Genomic DNA, 15,839 nt, shown 5'->3' with positions numbered 1-15,839 from the left:
TCCAGAGTGGCTGCACTAGTTTGCATTCCCACCAGCAGTGCAAAAGAGATCCTCTTTCTCTGCATCCACACCAACATCTGTTGTTGCCTGACTTGTTAATGTTAGTCATTCTGACTGGAGTGAGGTGGTATCTCACTGTGGTTTTGATTTGTATTTCCCTGATGATGAGTGATATTGAGCATTTTTTCAAGGGTCGGTTGGCCATCTGGATGTCTTTGGAGAAGTGTTTCTTCATGTCTTTGCCCATTTCTTCACTGGATTATTTGTTTTTTTGGGTGTTGAATTTGATATGTTCCCTACAGATTTTGGATACTAACTCCTTATTTGATATGTCATTTGCAAATATCTTTTCCCATTCCATCAGTTGCCTTTTAGTTTTGCTGGTTGTTTCCTTCGCTCTGCAGAAGTTTTTATCCTGATAAGGTCCAAATAGTTCATTTTTGCTTTCATTTCCCTTTCCTCCAGAGACATGTTGAGTAAGAAATTCCTGTGGCCAAGCTCAAAGAGGTTTTTGCCTGCTTTCTCCTGTAGCATTTTGATGACTTCCAGTCTTATGTTTAGGTCTTTCATCCATTTTGAATTTATTTTTGTGTATAGTGTAAGAAAGTGATCCAAGTTCTTTTTTCTTTTTTCTTTTTTTTTTTTTTTGCAAGTTGTTGTCCAGTTTTCCCAGCACCATTTTCTGAAGAGACTATTTTTGTTCCATTGGGTATTCTTTCCTGTTTTGTCAAAGATTAGTTGGAAATATGTTTGTGGGTGCATTTCTGGTTTCTCTATTCTGTTCTATTGATCTGAGTGTTTTTGTGCCAGTACCATACTGTCTTGATGATTGAAGCTTTGTAATATATCTTGAAGTCTCGGATTGTGATGCCTCCAGCTTTGGTTTTCTTATTCAAGGTTGCTTTGGCTATTTGGGGTCTTTTCTGGCTCCATACAAATTTTAGGATTATTTGCTCTAGCTCTGTGAAGAATGCTGATGTTATTTTGATAGGGATTGCATTGAATATGTAGATTGCTTTGGGTAGTATTGACATTTTAACAATATTTGTTCTTCCTACCCAGAAGCATGGAATATTTTTCCATTTTTTTGTGTCTTCTTCAATTTGTTTCATAAGCGTTCTATAGTTTTCAGCGTATAGATTTTTCATCTCTTTGGTTAGATTTATTCTAAGGTATTTTATGGTTTTAAGTGTCTGACTCTTGATTTTGGCTCAGGTCACGATCTCATGGTTTGTGAGTATGAGCCCCGAGTCTGTACTCATAGTGCAAAGCCTGCTTGGGATTCTCTCCTCCCTTTCTTTCTCTCAAAAATAAATAAAGAAACATTCAAAATAACTGGTGTCATTATAAGAAGAGAAGAAAATACAGACACAGGAGAGGAGAAGACCAGGTGATGACAGAAGCAGACCCTGAAGTGTTGCAGCCAGGGGACACCAAGGAATGGCCAGCAAACCATCAGGAGCCAGGGAAGAAGCATAGAACACAATATCTCTTACAGCTTCCGAAGGAACCAACCCGGCCAACACCTTGATCTTGGACTTCTAGGCTTCAGAACTGTGAGAAAAACTATGGCTTTTCGTCACCCAGTTTATGGTCCTTTCTCATGGCAGCCCTAGCAAACTAATGCAGAGGGAAAGAACAGAAACGGTGAGATGGTTAGGACATCGTTGTACTAGTTTAAGGGAATGATGATAATGGAAGCTGGAACCATGACTCTGTGAAGGCCATCACGGAGCTTTCATACTAGTGGGGAAAACAATGAACAAATAAACACGCTAATTTTGAAATGAGAAGATGAACATTCCTCAACCTTTACAATTATTGTAATTCCCTTCATCTCTAAAATCTTTTAATGGAAAAGTCATTCTTACCTTCCAATTCTAGTTTCCCATTAAAAAAATCTCTAAATTACTTTTTATCATAAAAGCACAATATTATGGTTGTAAAATATCAAATAATACAGAGATGCGACAAGAAAAAGGTAATCTATCTCTTGGCATCCTTGATCCCCTCACCTCTGAAGTAACCCATTTTAACATTTACTCTTTCTTTTTTAATCATATACACATATATGTGATGGAGAGTTTTCTCTTATATACAGTAATGGAAACATGTTGTAGACATAACTCTTTTGTTCACTTATAGTTAAAGTACACTTTATTAAAAATAAAGGCCACAGGGCACCTGAGTGGCTCAGTCACTAAGCATTTGACAAGATCTCAGGAAGCTCAGGTAATGATCTCATAATTGGTGAGTTCAAGTCCCACATCTGGTGAGCATGAGCCCCGCTTTGGGTAAAAACATGAGCCCTAATTCAGGTAATTGGGTAAAAACAGTGAGCTCTGCTTCACTCTCTGTATCTCTCTGCCCCTCCTGGAATTCTCTCTCTCTCTCTGTCTGCCACTCACTCAGGCCCCTGACCTCTCAAAACAAAATGTTTTTAAAATAAAGGCCATAAATACTCAAAATGTATCTTTCCTAATATTTTACTACACTTTACTAGTATCGATTTCTTGACGATAGTTACATGTATCATACCTGTACAATGAAAATAGCATATAGTGGAGATTTACGGAACATATCTTCCCATTTCTGAGTTCATTGACGGCATAGTGGAAGCTTGAAATTGGCTCTAGTGGGAATATTTACACCAAACCCTTCTTTAGAGACCAGCTGTTAGTTATTTACCAGAATACCACAGTTAATACCTAATTCATAGCATTAGAATGAGGATTAAAATAATATTAAGTTAGACTAAGTAATGTAGCAAAAGGCAGGATGATATTCTTATTGCATATACCCTACATAGTTAGAATGGCTGACTGATACCAGCTTCTCTACCTATCAGCTGTGTGAACAAAGTTGCTTAACCTCTCTGTGCCTCTTTTTAATTAAATTCACTAAATACTAGTTATTATTTCTAGGACATAGTGACTCAGGAAGTTTTGTTAACAATTCAGGGGCTTGGTGTCTCCTCTGTAAAATAGGGATAAGGATACCACCTTATTTGATGTTTTCATTGAAGAGGCATTTTCTGCTAAACTCAGTCTGGTAGTGTACTAAATCCTACGGGTGCACTCTTGCCTTTGAACTTTATCTAGAATTAAGTTAAAAGAATGGGAATGCAGGATCATGTGCTCAGACACATTCACAAGTCCTGTGTAAAGGTCAGGAATCCCAGTGTCTTGTGAGTGTGGACGGTGAGTACAAGCAAGAGAAAAGATGGAGCCATATGTTTGATATATGGCTGTTTTGATAAAAAAACAAAATTCTATAGGTACCTGGGTGGCTCAGTCAGTTAAGTGTCCAACATCGGCTCAGGTCAGGATCTCACAGTTGTGGGTTCGAGGCCCACGTTGGGCTCTGTGTTGACAACTCAGAGCCTGTAACCTGCTTCAGATTCTGTGTCTCCCTCTTTCTCTGCCCCTCCCCCCTCTGGCGCTCTGTCTCTCTCAAAAATAAATAAATATTTTTAAAAACTTTTAAAAGAGGGGTGCCTGGGTGGCTCAGTCGGTTAAGCCTCTGACTTCGGCTCAGGTCATGATCTTGTGGTTCATGGGTTTGAGCCCCGCATCAGCATCAGCTCTGTGTTGATAGCTCGGAGCCTGGAGACTGCTTTGGATTCTGTGTCTCTCTTTCTCTCTCTGCCTCACACTCTGACTCCCTCTCTCCCTCTCTCTCTCTCTCTCTCTCTCTCCAAAATAAACAAACATTAAAAAAAATGCAAAGAAACAAAATTCTATGGTATTATAACTGGACACATCCTTGAAGATCATTCTAGTTTTAGCTCTCAGAAAAATGAGGCACAGATGTGGAACTGTCATTGGGACATGATGTTAAATTGTAATTTCCTTAAGGACAGGGACCATTTCTACTTAAATCAATAAAGTCATTTTGAGCAAATGAGGCAGTCAGTATGGAGATTCAGAAATCTAGTCTCTTAGGCATCTGTTTTGTTAGCTTCACATTTGTCTAACAGGGTAATAGTTTGGGCCAACGAATAAAATGGGTGTGACACATTCCATATGTTCCCCCTGGCCTGATTATCAGCCTCATAGCATCTTAAAATAACAGCAGCTGGGCCTCATCCACAGGACATTTCTGCATTTTGGCCCAAGTCACTCAAGGAGTCAGGATTTTTCATTACCCACGGATGTCACTCCAGGTCACATAGATAGGTAGCCCCCCAAATCTGCAAGGGCAGAATGTCAGTTCTGTCTTTTAAAAGGAGACTGTCGGCCTCTGGAAAAGGGAAGCAAGAAACAAGAAGTTCTCTTTAGAAGTGTCAGAGAAGAAGAAATCCTGTCCTTTCAAAAGTCCTAGCTGGACTCAGAATTAAATTGACATGAGACAGATTACAAGAGAAAATAAAATTTAATAGTGTACGTACTTGGAGTCCACACAGACAAATTCCAAAGACAGTCAGGCAAAGTGAGGAGTATATGTCATCCTGAACTAAGGAAAAGGAGGTAGGGGTCTGCAACTTCAGAGGAAAGGGATGCACTTCACAGAGTAATAAGGAAAGCAAATGTGAGCACCTGGCTGGCTTAGTTGGTAGAGCACGTGACTCTTAATCTCAGGGTTGTGAGTTTGAACCCCGTGTTGGGCATAGAGATTACTTAATAAAAAAGAAATTAGAGGGGCGCCCGGGTGGCTCAGTCGGCTGAGCGTCCAGCTTCGGCTCAGGTCATGATCTCACAGTTTGTGGGTTCGAGCCCCGCATTGGGCTCTGTGCTGACAGCTTAGAGCCTGGAGCCTGCTTCGAATCCTGTGTCTCCTTCCCTCTCTGCTCCTCCCCCGCTCATGCTCTCTCTCTCTGTCCTTCAAAAATAAATAAAAACACTTAAAAAAATAAAACAGAAATTAGAAAAACAAATTTGTTTTAAAGAAGAGAAGCAGTTGTTTGGGAATCAGATGTTAGCCCTGTGATACAGATGGGTGACTCAGATAAAATGTATCTCTGCTAATAATCCTTATTCTGGGAAAGACCTCCAACCAATTTAGATTCTTCTAGGTAAGTAAAGGAGGGACAAAAGTTTCTCTTGAGCCCATAGGATCTCAATTGCCTTCAGCTCAGAATGATCTTCATGCCAAAATTGTCCATCTCGGTCGGAGCAGTGTGCCCTCATCCCTACAGAAGGAACACTCCTCATCATTCTAAAATTGAGCTAGCCAATCCCATTTTAAGAAAAGCCAATGATAAGACAATCCCAAAGGTAGAACACAGATACCTAATGCAGTGTGGTATGGTGCAAAGAGCACTCTGATTGGAAGGTAAAGGCTTACGTTGAAGAAAAAGTTCTTATTTTGGCTTTAAGACTAAATAACTGTGATCTCGGGTAAGTCACCTCTCCTTTCTGGGCTTCGGCTTCCTTATGTGTGAAGCGTTCGGATAAGATAACATTTAAGAACCTCTTATCTCAAAAACTTTATGATTTCATAGCAGCCTAATTGAAATGTTCAAGAAGGGGTTCCTACATGGAAAATGAAATAATTCTTTTTTTTTAACAGCCTTTTTTTTTTTTAGGGGTGTTTTAGGCTTACAGAAAATCGAGCAAAAAGTGCAAAGAGTTCCCATAACCCTCTTCCCCCTTCACACCTTCCCTAATTACATTTGTTTAATTTTTTACAATTAACGAACTCATTTTGCTACCTTATTAGCTAAAGTCCATAAGGTAATTGAGATTGTTTAAAGAAAAAAAGAAAAAAGAAAAGAAAGAAGCCGCATTTCCATTGTAGCAAACCAAGACTTAACAGCAGGAATGTGACCTTCACCCAGTCAATCTGGAATTTCCTGACCAGCACTAGTGAGGTCATCTGCAAGATAGACCACTGTCCTGGCCCCAAAGGAAGGTGACCTTACCTGCAACAATCCTTTCTTTGCTGTTACTAATAACTTCCTTGTCCTGCTCCTGTTTCTGCCTATAAAAGTCTTCCATTTTGCACAGCTGCTCAAAGCTCCCTTCTGCTCGCTAGATAAGATACTTCCAGGTTCGAGAACTGCTGAATAAAGCCAATTAGATCTTCAAATTTATGCAACTGAGTTTGGGTTTGAACAAATGTGGTGGCAGCAGTCGGATCCCAAGCGAACTTCTGATGGCGTTTGGAAACTGTGAGCAACACAGGCATGGTACCAGTGAATGCTGGGAATTCTCTGTCTTGCTCACTGTTGCTCAAGGTAAGTTCTCTCAGTTCTCAGCTCTGCTCTTTGCGGGTTGAGTTCCCTAATTTGCTTTCCACTATTTCTTAATTGGTTGGAAGCCCCAGCCCTTGGTTTTGTCCCCATATTCCCAGGTTCTACGTTGGGAACTGTTGGTAACAGCTGTAGTACCCCACCTTTTTTCTTTTTTTCAATAATCAGTCTGCAGTCCTCAGTCTTTGAAGTTTGTTAGTTCAGTCCCCAGATTCCACATAAAGAGCACAGTGGTTACCAGCTGAAGGTAGGCTGGGTCCAACATGGGTACCAGAACTAGACTGGGATTGGATTGAGTCTGACTTAAGCTGGGTCCAGTGGGTAAAGGCTATTGCTGATGGGAATCTCAGAAGCCAAAAAAGCCAAAAAATTGGTGGCCATGAGTCAACCATTTTTGTTCTATTTTTTTTTTTTAATGCTTATGTTTGAAGGAGAGAGAGACAGAGTGTGAGCTGGGAAGGGGCAGAGAGAGAGAGACACAGAATCCGAAGCAGGATCCAGGTGCCAAGATGTCAGCAGAGAGCCCGACATAGGGCTTGAGCTCATGAACCCTGAGATCATGACCTGAGCTGAAGTCGGGGGCTTAACTAACTGGGCCACTCAGGCACCCCAGGTGGTGAACTGAACATTTAAAAGCTGTGAAGAGTGCTGGCCACCTAACCCAAGGAGTTCTGTGTTATAATAAGTTGGTCACAGAATGGGTTAGATTGCTACCAGGTCACCTGCCAACCTCAAGAAAATTTCCATGCAATGAGGTACACTGAAAGGTGCACCCAACCCAGAGATGCATCCGTTTCAAGTATTAACCTGGCTTCATGAGACACAAAAATTCTTAGCTAAAATAAATTAGCTTAGAAATTAGAAAAAAGTAGATTTTTTAAATCTACGGAGTAAGTTACACCACTTCCAGCATACTTGCTTATTTCATGTCTAAAAATGATAGTCCCAGGGGGCACCTGGCTGTGCAATTGATTAAATTTCCAACTCTGGATTTTGGCTCAGGTCACGATCTCACAGTTGATGGGTTTAATCAAGTTGTAAGCGCAGAGCCTGTCTGGAATTCTCTCTCTCTCTCTCTCTCACTCTCTCTCTCTCTCTCTCTTTCTCTCTCTATCTCTCTCTCTGTCTCTCTCTCTCTCTGTCTCTCAAAAATAAATAAATAAACATTAAAGAAAAAAGGAAAGGAAGAGTTCCTAAATTAAACAGAGTGGGGTACCTAGTTTAATTGTTATGTAGAAGCTTCCAATGGGGCTTCAAAATTTCAAAATAGCTTCACTGAAAGAGTCATGACAAAAGGCTAATGAAAAGTTAAAGACACAAGAGGTATCTGAAACAAAAGACTGTGAGACAAATGTGACTCCTCCTTCTACTCCCTCTGTCCTTTACTTGAGTGCTCACAGTCTCCTAATCCTCTCTCTGAATTGCCTTTCCACCCTGAAGAGACTCTTAGCTACCTTTTAAAATACAGCCACCGGAGCTTCAGGAAGTCCTCCTAAGGCATCTTTCACTCCTTAGTCAAAGGTAAAACTTAGGGCTGTAGGTAAAAAAAAAATTTCTAAATCTAGGGAGGATCCCCAGAAGGTTTTTTTTTTTAAGAATTTCGAATCAATATCCGGACTTAACCACCCAGTCTGCCAGATCTTTACCAGCTCATGCACATGTTGGTAGGACCTAGTAAAGCCCAAAAATGGGTGCAGGAGGCAAAAATGGCTAAACCCCAAGGATGAGGTTCAAGATCCTTGATCTTCAATGTGTTTCCCTTATGGACCAGCAAAAGCTGGCAAAATAGTAACTGATCTTTTACAAGCCATTCAGAGAATCATCCCTGCCTGCCCTGGGTAGTCTAATATCCAAACATGCAAACAAAAGAGATAAATCTGTGGGAAACATTAAGACCTGTTTGGAAGCTCTCTTCCTAGGGCATCCTGGGGTCCATACAATAAAGAAGGTCACCCAGCCTGCTCCAACTGCCTTATTTGTAAATGGATTATTTCCTGAGATTAGTGGATTGGTAAAAGGGCAGAAAATATGGGAAGCCACCAGTCTCACCCAATTTAGGGCCACAGCTGAGTAGTTTGAAGGGACTTTGGGGGGGGTGCCTGGGTGCCTCAGTCAGTTACACATCTGACTCTTGATTTCAGCTCAGGTCCTGATTTCACAGTTTGTGAGATCAAGCCTGGCATTGGGCTCAGCACTGATAATGAAGAGCCTGCTTGGGATTCTCCTCACTCTCTCTCTGTCCCTCCCCCACTTATGCTTTCTCTATCTCTCTCTCTAAAAATAAGTAAGCATTTATTTATTCTTTGAAGTCTGCTGGTTCAGTTCTTTCCCTAGTCCCCAGATTCCACATGAGAACACGGTGGTTACCAGCTGAAAGGCTAGGTCCAACATGGGTACCAGAACTAGACTAGGATTAGACTGAGTCTGACTTATGCTGGGTCCAGTGAGAAAAGGCTACTGCTAATGAGAATCTCAGAAGCCAAAAAAGCCACAAAATTGGTGGTCATGAATCAACCATTTAAAAAAAATTTTTTTTCAGTATTTATTTTGAAGGAGAGACAGAGCATGAGCAGGGGAGGGGCACAAAGAGAGAGAGAGAGAGAGAGAGAGAGACAGAATCCAAAGCAGGCTCCAGGTGCCAAGCTGTCAGCATAGAGCCCGACATAAGGCTCAAACTCATGAACCAAGAGATCTCAATGAACTTCGAGAATCATGTGAGCTGAAGTCAGAGGCTTAACCAACTGAGCCACCCAGGCGCCCCGGTCAGAAGTCGAACATTTAAAATCTGTTCGAGTTCCGGGTGAAAAAAACTGAATGTACATGTGTTATTAAAAGGTTAACTAAAAAAGAACTTTGGAACAAGATTGTAAACAAAGGTCAGCCAGCGATTTGCTTTACTAATGTGAGAAATAAACCCACTGACCCAATCAAAGTGATGAAGGTTTGAGGTGATGGTGGGGTGGTCCAGAGCTGATGGCCAAGAAGGAATTCTTTGGTGCAAAAAGGTAAAGATTTTATTAAAGCATGGGGACAGGGCCCGTGGGCAGGAAGAGCTGCACTGTAAGTGTGGGGGTGACCATTTTATGGAGTCAGGGGAGATAAAGTCAAGAGGGAGTTTCCGAAGAGACTTTGACATGCTAAAGACTTACTGGTGGCCTAGCTATTGTCAATCTAAGGTTGTTTTTCCCTCTCGCAAGGAAGTAACGTTGAGACTGGAGGGAGTTTCTGGACTTCAGGCTGTTGATAGGATTGCCTTTTTCTGGTAAACTGGTAGAGATTCTTATCAGTTTAACCTTTTGTTTTTTGTCCTTGGAGTGTCCAAGGAATATCACACACGTCCCACCTGGGAGGGAGATGGTGCTGCTAACTTGTTTGTCCTCAGCCTGCCTCATGCTCCCTCATCAAAAGGAGGGACACAGAGACTCCGAGCACAGTGAAGCAAGGCTTCAGTCAATGTTCTTGAAAGGGCAGGTGTCCGATGGACAGGCCCTTAGGATGGTTACAGCAGTCAGTTTATTTCCTAGTGTGCAAGTCCCTCTCCTGATTCCTCATTGACTGAGTACTAGAGAGGGTACAGCCTTACTTGAAAGTCGCCTATGCCCATGTAAGGCAAAAAGTAGTTTGATTGGAGCAAATGTACATTCCTTGAGGTGACGCAGAGACTTCGGTTCTTTGGCATTGTTCATTGCAAAGCCTGCGAAAATTAACCCCATGAAATGGACAAGGGATGAAGAACCAGGAAGTGAAGTGTCTAAGGTTTGGGACTCATTGTGGGGGAGAGGAGTTCGTACATATTTCCAAAAGGTTGTAAACGTATTGTTAACTAGACAGTACAGCTTTTATTTCATTCTTCTTAAAATGAGTCATCTTCCTTCTCACATCACCAGAACACTCCAAAGCCAAAGCCAGGCACTTAGCATAACACGTTGGCCTCCTGCATCGCACCCTCCTAGGAGTCCATCACCAAATGCGGGTCCAAGGATCAATATCTCAGCTGTAATCAACTGCGACACTGGAAAAAAAGGTTGTCCTCAAAGGTTCTACCTTTGAGTTTGAGGTTAAATTCTTTAACATCCAATTTAATCCTCCTTATCTATACTGGAAGGAGGGCTCTTCCCAAAGTTGATGGGACTCTGAGGGATTTTTCTGATAAGCTGATGCATTATTTCCTTAAACAGCCAAGGGGAAACTGAAATGAAAATTAATGGCTATGCAGCATTGCCAGAAATATTTACGGTTTCTGCCTGCTGAAAACTGACAAGATATTTAGAAGGATTTAACAACTCTATGATCAGAAATTTGGCCAAATTGGAAGCTAATATACAGAACCTGATAGGAATTTTTTAAAGGCTTTTTCCCCTAAGCTAAATGTAGCCAGCGGAAAAGGAAAACATTCTAACTTAGGTGAGTATGTTAGTCCTTGATATCATTAGATGGCAACACAATTCTTTGAGGAATTCAAGAAAGGTGTCCTTTTTTCTTTTTCTTTACAAATCTAGTCTTTACAGGACCACAGGTGCAGTTCTAGAAACAATTCAAAGTCCATCTATCCTTTTTACCAGCCCCTAAACCTCCTCCCCTATTTATCTCAAAAGATGTGTAGGAATTTTTTTTTTTTTTCTGTGCTGTTGTGATGTAATGTTCTACTGGGATCTTATCCAGAACTCTAATCGGGATCATCTCTTTGATACCCAAACTTCAGGGAGGTAATTCCTATCAAAAGAAAAAAACAAAAGGGGGAAAGGTCATTTGGAACTTGACTTGGCAAGGACAAATACAAACCTTCAGTGTCTACTCCACCAATTTTAACACAAAAAGCTAGAGGGCGCGGTGGTGGGAGGGGGGGGCAGACATCAAACAGGGGCCACCAGGGCCAGCACAGTGGTGATCTCGCAGGTCCTGGATGCCTGGTCCCTTAGTTTCCACACCAGTTTGAAGCGGTTTGTCATATGCTTCCTGCACGACATTTTCTTCTCTATCCTTGAAACTGGATTACTGTGGCTTCCTGGTGACATAAATCTTTTTGCAGTGTTTTATACCCTTGGACATATTGCTGTATTAGCCAGCACATGCTTTTTTTTTTTTTTAAGCTAGTACATGCTTTTTAATGCAACCCATGAAGCAACTGAAGAAAACGTTTGAAACAACAAGATTACTTGCAATAGTTGTTATGCTTTTGTGCTTCGTAGTTACCTCCTGTGGCACGAGACAGGACTGGCCTTATTATACTGCACATTGCAGTTCTCCTGGATGACTTGGTATATAGCCTGTCGTACATCCCATATGCAAGGGATGCAGTAATTAAATGCTATTCATTCTCTTAAGTTGAAAATCAGGAACTCTTTGAAAAGAACATTGGAATGTTGATGTTGTTCTGTTTTTGGTGACGTATGTTTTTCCTGATACAGTAATCACTCCCAAAACGATTGCCGTAGCTAAGAAGGGCCGGGCCTGGTTAGTACTTGGATGGGAGACCAAAACGATTGCCATGACAGGTTAAGACCCATTTTGTGTATTGGTGAAAACTACATGCGTGATTAAACTGTTAAATACTTGTAACGTGGAAAAAAAATACAAAAAGCTGTAATCATCTGAGCAGGTAACCTTAATCTATTCTATCTGCCAGGAAAACAATTTAGATCCAATTCTTTTATAACTGGTAAGTTTTGTATTAGTGTACCTAGGCACCCCAATATGTGGTATTTTCTACCTCCAGATGGTATTGCCAAAATTAATCTGTAAAAGAGCTCTATTTAGTTGGCTTAAAGAAAATTAAGTGCTTATATAAATTGAATTCTCAAAAATATGAGGGGCACCTGGGTGGTTCAGTCAGTTAAGCCTCCAACTCTTGATTTCGGCTCAGGTTACTATCTCATGGTTCGTGAGTTCAAGCCCCATGTCAGGCTCTGCACTGACAGTGCAGAGTCTGCTTGGGCTTCCCTCTCTTTCTCTCTCTCTCTCTCTCTCTCTCTCTCTGCCCCTTCCCCACTCAGTCTTTCTTTCTCTCTCAAGAATAAATAAATAAACATAAAAAAATATGTGGTAGAACTAACCCTGATGGTTTTCAGATTCACATGATCTGGCAAAATATTCAATATTAAAGCTAGTTCTATTTTGTTGGTTTAATTAAAACAGTTGTGTCTTTGGGGTGTCTGGGTGGCTCAGTTGGTTAAGAGTCTGACTTCGGCTCAGGTCATGATCTCATGGTCCTGCTTTGGATTCTGTGTCTCCCTCTCTCTCTGCCCCTCCCGTGCTCACACTGTCTCTCTCTTTCAAAAATAAATAATAATAAAACATTAAAAAATAGGTGTGTCTTTACAGTTAGTGTTAGAGTACTTTATTCTACATAGGCTTACTAAAAGTCTGTTAACCTTAAAAATAGACACTGCCAGTTATATTAACAGCATAAGATGGATTTATTTTGGAAAAAAAAAAAAAGAACTGCAGTATGGGGCAAGCAAACTGCAGGAAAACCATAGGCAAGTCCAGGGAAAGAAGAAGAGGCATGCTTTTTGGGGAGAAAAGGGGTAAATTGGGAAGGCTGTTATGAACTAAAAGCCCATTGGTATAAACTGGGAGTTCACAGTATGGTAGCTTCACACTGGCAGAAATGTTGCCCAGGGAGATGAGGAAAGTTTCTCATGCTCTGGCTGGAGTAGTAGAGCAGCCTCCATGTGTAAGGTCAAGTCCATGTAAGGTCAAGCCCATCTCTCCCTGTTGGGTCTGCAATTGACTATGAGTGGTAGTGTATGAGAGCTCCCCCTGCCCAAATCTCAGGACTTCATGTGAATGGCTTTCGTTTTCTTTTTTTTCAGGGTTTATTTTTGAGAGAATGTAAAGGTTGGGGGGGGGGGGGATTTTGAAGGGGACAGAGGATCCAAAGCAGGCTCTGCGCTGACAGCAGGGAGCCCAATATGGGGCCCAAACTAATGAACCTCAAGATCAGGACCTGAGCCGAAGTTGGACACTTGACCGACTGAACCACACAGGTGCCCCTTTAATGACTTCCTATTACCAATTTTCACAGGTCAAATAAGTTCATAGTATCTCTGTTGCAAAATCTGTCAGCAAGAAAATTAGCTTGAGATGATGGCTGACTTTGTCTAATAACTCATGAAGTTTTTGTGAGTAGTCTAAACAATTATTGGAAGGGAATGATTTAGATAGATGTAAGTGGGATAAGAGTTTTTAGGTGCGATAATTAAGTTTATGGTATATGTCTTTAAAAATAGCTTCCAAAAATCTTTTTGTGTAGGATGTCCCAATCGGATGGAGGGCTAGCAAATGTGAGGCATCCCAACTGTTTGGGAGCCAGTGGTGGGGGCAGTTAAAGAATTCACTCAAGGCAGAAAAAAGGAGAAGTTTATAGAATACACCACAAGAGAACCATGGACAGGACAGCAAAGGAGAGACTGTCTGCCACAAGGTGGTGGTTAGAGGCCACAGTTATAGGGTGGAGTGAGGAAGTATGGGAACATATGGGATTTTCCCTTTTTTGGTAATCTTAGGAACTGTGTCTTGCTGTAATTGGTCAGTTAGAGCCTGTGGCTCTTTTGAGGTGGGTCTCTTAATGAGCCTGTTGGTATCCAGCTGGGTGGTCACTGTGGGCTTACTCTGGTATGCACTGCTAAAGCCTATTGCCTAAAAGTGGCCTTTACAACCAACGAAATGGGAAAAGATATTTGCAAATGACATATTGGACAAAGGGCTAGTATCCAAAATTTATAAAGAGCTCACCAAGCTCCACACCCGAAAAACAAATAATCCAGTGAAGAAATGGGCAGAAAACATGAATAGACACTTCTCTAAAGAAGACATCCAGATGGCCAACAGGCACATGAAAAGATGCTCAATGTCGCTCCTCATCAGGGAAATACAAGCCAAAACCACACTCAGATACCACCTCACGCCAGTCAGAGTGGCTAAAATGAACAAATCAGGAGACTATAGATGCTGGAGAGGATGTGGAGAAACGGGAACCCTCTTGCACTGTTGGTGGGAATGCAAACTGGTGCAGCCGCTCTGGAAAACAGTGTGGAGGTTCCTCAAAAAATTAAAAATAGATCTACCCTATGACCCAGCAATAGCACTGCTAGGAATTGACCCAAGGGATACAGGAGTGCTGATACATAGGGGCACTTGCACCCTGATGTTTATAGCAGCCCTTTCAACAATAGCCAAATTATGGAAAGAGCCTAAATGTCCATCCACTGATGAATGGATAAAGAAATTGTGGTTTATATACACAATGGAGTACTACATGGCAATGAGAAAGAATGAAATATGGCCTTTTGTAGCAACGTGGATGGAACTGGAGAGTGTTATGCTAAGTGAAGTAAGTTACAGAGAGAAAGACAGATACCATATGGTTTCACTCTTATGTGGATCCTGAGATATTTAACAGAAGACCATGAGGGAGGTGAAGGGGAAAAAAAGTTACAGAGTGGGAAGGAGGTAAACGATAAGAGACTCTTAAAAACTGAGAACAAACTGAGGGTTGTTGGGGAGTGGGAGGGAAGGGAGGATGGGCAATGGGTATTGAGGAGAGCACCTGTTGGAATGAGCACTGGGTGTTGTATGGAAACCAATTTGACAATAAATTTCGTATTTAAAAAATAAAATAAAATCATGAATGGATGTTAAAAAATGAATAAATAAAAGTGGCCTTTAGATCTTGGTAACTTGAAACCTTTCAGTTTTTCTAAGTTGAATGATGTCAATTCATTGACTATCTAAATCATTTCCAAATAGAACATGAATTACTAAGCATAGATTTGCCTACTTTTGTCTTGTTACAGAGAAACTAAAGATAAATTTGACTCTGTTAGGAAACATGTTTTGTGCCATGTGAAAAGATTCTATGACAAAGAAGCATATGCTTTGAGAAATTATAAAATGTATCCCCTAATTTGCCAATCTAAAGAATATTGGTGTAACAGTTCACAATAGGTTGCTTCTTAGTTTTCACAAGAAAGTAAGGTTTCTAAGGGTTAAGAGTTCTAATTAAGGTACATAATTAAAGCTATCAGAAATAATAAAGGAAGAAAGACACCTGGGTGGCTCAGTCAATTAAAGGTCTGACTCTTGGTTTTACTGGGGTCATGATCTCATGGTTTGTGAGTCTGATCTCCATGTTGGTCTCCACGCTGACAGCATGGAGCCTCCTTGGAGTTCTCCCTCTCTCCCCCCTACCCCGTCTCTCTCTCTGCCCCTCCCCCACTCTCATTTTTTCCTCTCTCTCTCAAAAAAAAAAAAAAAAGGAAACAACTCTGTATGCAAGGAAGGTAGAATATATTTTGGGGTAAGAAAAGATATGAAATATGATGATGCATTTTGGCTACAGGGAGAGTAAGTTAATTTGCTATCCAGGTCATAATTGCTTTTTTGGCGGTTTTGATTACTAGCTGGTATTATGATTTCTTAGGTAAAAGTATGCATGTTGGAATCAAACAGGTATGCGTTTGCATCCTATTTCTCTCACTTCTGACTTTTGGCAAATTACTTCACCTCCCTGAGCCTAAAATGGCAACTATAATATCTACCCCTCAGGGTTGTCATGAGAGTCAAATGCACTGATATACTAAAATCTCTTAGCACAGTGCTCTGCTGATAGAAAGTGCTCATTAAATGCCAATATTTTTACTTC

Source organism: Lynx rufus, unplaced genomic scaffold (assembly GCF_022079265.1).
Source record: "Lynx rufus isolate CCGP_SWC_20201006 ecotype Redwood Valley unplaced genomic scaffold, mLynRuf1.p SCAF_4, whole genome shotgun sequence".
NCBI lineage: Eukaryota > Metazoa > Chordata > Mammalia > Carnivora > Felidae > Lynx > Lynx rufus.
This window is presented reverse-complemented; position numbering follows the sequence as displayed.